Raw genomic sequence first — 3,263 nt, forward strand, 5'->3', positions numbered from 1 at the left:
CGCACAAAGAAATGTGTGTGTCTGTGTGGTTTTCTACATTTCAACCCACTCCCAATTAACCAAAACAGACTCCAACAGGAACATGTATGAACACATACATGCATAATTGAAATAATTACCAAAAAATTAATTGTGAGTGGGTATCTTCTAATGCTACAATGCACAGTTTAACTGACATGCATGCGTGGTCAGGCAGCACATTGTCTGTTTGCATGTCACCGCTGTTGTATCCCCCCCAGACACACCCATAAACCCAGCTTCCTCAAGGGGTTTACTGTACACTCAGGAGGAAGTGAAACAACTGGGCATGTCAGAATGCAAATGATAAAGACGGAGGAGTCTGGCAATGTCATACGGTATATAAAAAAACATCTACGTTTGAAAAACCAAAGTCGCAGACTGGAATTAGGTACATCTCAACCGCTCACCAGAAAACTTCCTCTTTGGGCGGAGCTGAATCGGACAAGAGAGCGGGAAACACCACGACCCAACTCCAACTACAGTCTTTACCCTCAGACTGGTGTCTTTGAAAATCAGTCCTAAGCAGAGCTTAAAAAAGGACAATTCACTGATGAAAATTACAATTTGATAACACAAGTAGAACTTACATAACTAACAGTTATTCAGTAAATTGTGTTTTTTTTGTACCGTCTTTAATCTAGCCTTCAAAATCTTGATGAGCAAAGGACAGAACTGAATGACAAACAACCCACACTCAAATAGCAGCAACTAGTTAAAAAGAACTTCAAGTAGGACCATGATTTATAAAACCAACACCATGTTGTATTTGGTAAGACTTGAAACTATCAACAAGACCATAAACTGATCAGGCAAAGGCTGACTGCGGTCACAGATCCGGTAAGTGATTTCAGTACAACTGAATTTCACTTGCTTTGGCAACATGAGGAGCTAACCTCTCAGGGTACCCACTGTTACCACAAGGAGTTAGTTGCAAGAAGAAATCTAGCCATTATTCCGGTAAGAAAAAACAAAGGAAATAAGGAAGTGAAACTAGTGATGTTAAGAGTGTGCAGCGTCGATATATAAAACATTAATGTAGCAGGTTTTCAGTGGTGGGACATCAGAGAAAACCCACACAGCGGACATTGCAAACTCTACACACACAAAACCATACTCTCCTGCTTATTCTAAGCTCAACGGTATAATATCTAAGGCAGTTTTCATTTCCCTGCACATGCATTTTTACTGGTTTATCTTGTGACTAACAGTTAACACAAAAATCAGGTACAGGACATCATCATATGTCATTTCTTCCATTTCTTCCAAAAGCATCTTCCGACTTTTTGTGATTATTTCTGTAATTGCACAAAATGTAATGCAAGTTACATACCAGTGCCTCTAATGCAGCTGAAAGGGGGCTAATTTTTTGTTTTAAATGACCCATGCAAAGATTTAATTCTCTGGAAAAAGGCACAGACTTTAAAATGATCTGTTCTTTCACAACTATGTGTAAAGACAGGCTGCATGGATAGATGCTTGATTTTAGACGCCTGTCGCAAATCAACTGAAAACACATGAACTCAAAGAGGGATCCAATACTTTTGACCATGCAGTGAGTGTGTGAGAAGAATCACAGTGAGCAGTATGTGGCGTTGTGTTACTAAATCTCACATTTAAGAGAAAAGAGCCTCCTGTCCTCTTCGTGCAGAATGTGACAATTCTTAGTAGCAGCATGAATCTAAGCAAAGGGTTTGTTAATAACTTGTGTTGCACAGAGCATGAAGCAGGATGTGAGCTAAACGGTACTGTGTTGAATGTTATGTGTCATTTGTAGAGTTTAATGCAGTGTGTGTGTGTGTGTGCTGTGTGTGTGTGTGTGTGTGTCTGTGTGTGTGTGTGCGTGTGCGTGCGTGCGTGCGTGCGTGCGTGCGTGCGTGCGTGTGAGTAAGAGAGACTGCGTATGCCATGTGACCTGTGTCACACTCCTGAAGTGGCGCTTAAGAGCACGCTGAATTAACTGGATGTTCACACATGCAGGAACAGACACCCACAAACAAACACACATGGCAGGTTTTCTTGGCAGCTTCTCTGCCGTCATCATCATCGCCGCACTGCGAGGACAGAAGAGGTGTGACTGTTAAGGTGGTGTCAGCCTTTGGGCACACAGGATGAAACGAACAATAAAATAAGGATTTATGCCGATGTAAGCGATGACGAAGGTGTGTGCTCTCTGAACAAAAGCTAGAATGACTTTGCTGCAGAGTGTACTTCTTTTTTTGCCTCATCTCTTTATAACCATCATCATCACTATTTAAAAGGTATGAAGGCTACCATGGAACTAAAGTGGCCCAAATATACATATACATACGTACATATATAAATATCCCATCCAACTACCGACCAATAACCTGCCTCAGTACCACGTGGAAACTCCTTTTAGGCATTATAGCAGCTAAGATGAAAAGGCACATGGTGGGGCACAGAAAGGAATTGGCAAGAATACCACAGGAGCAAAACACCAGCTACTGGTAGACCGAGCAGTCAGCCGAGACTGAAAGACTAAGCTGACCAACCTGTGCGCCTGGATTGATTACAAGAAGGCCTATTGCCAAGCTTGGCAAACCTTTGTAGCAATCGATTCACTGCTACACCCACCACCAGGATATACAGCAATGACATCGGAATTGCACTACCAGAAGGCAACATTGCAGACATAGAAGACAGCTACAAATACCTGGGGATCCCACAGGCAAATGAGAACCATAAAGAGGCCTCTAGGAAAGCTGCAACCACCAAGTACCTGCAGAGGGTCAGGCAAGTACTGAGAAGACAGCTGAACGGTAAGAACAAGATCCGGGCTATCAACACCTACGACCTGCCCGTGATCTGGTACCCTGCTGGAATAATAAACTGGTCAAAGTAGGAGATAGAAGCCACTGACATCAAGACAAGGAAGCTCCTAACCATGCATCAAGGGTTTCACCCTAAGTCCAGCACCCTGAGGCTGTATGCTAAGTGGAGGGAAGGTGGCCAGGGACTAGTGAGTGTCAGCACCACAGTCCAGGATGAGACTGTGCATTTTTAGTAAATACCTCAGGCAGCAGAAACCCAAGAAAGAGGAGGAACCATCATGGAAGGTCAGGCCCCTGCACAGTACATACCACTTGCAGATAGAGAAAGTTAGTGACATGCCAAAGTCCTACCAGTGACTGGACTGAAAGACAGCACACAGACATAAATCATGGCAGCACAGGAACAAGCTCTGAGTGCAAGATCCATAGAGGCTGGGGTCTATCACACCA

At 43.4% G+C, this 3,263-nt stretch overlaps 1 protein-coding gene across 5 annotated transcripts in view; it reads right to left on the minus strand.

Annotated features, from left to right (window-relative positions):
- The window catches only part of LOC102303866 (myocyte-specific enhancer factor 2C), a 36,724-nt gene that overhangs the window by 20,319 nt on the left and 13,142 nt on the right, over positions 1–3,263 (minus strand). The window contains exon 1 of one of the 5 annotated variants that reach the window (XM_042223517.1): positions 429–1,756. The exons of 3 other annotated variants lie outside the window; for them this stretch is intronic. The gene's annotated coding sequence lies outside the window, so the exon portion shown is untranslated. One more of the 5 variants, XM_042223518.1, reaches the window with a different exon arrangement.

This window comes from Haplochromis burtoni, unplaced genomic scaffold (assembly GCF_018398535.1).
Source record: "Haplochromis burtoni strain Fernald_Lab_line unplaced genomic scaffold, NCSU_Asbu1 Contig_113, whole genome shotgun sequence".
NCBI lineage: Eukaryota > Metazoa > Chordata > Actinopteri > Cichliformes > Cichlidae > Haplochromis > Haplochromis burtoni.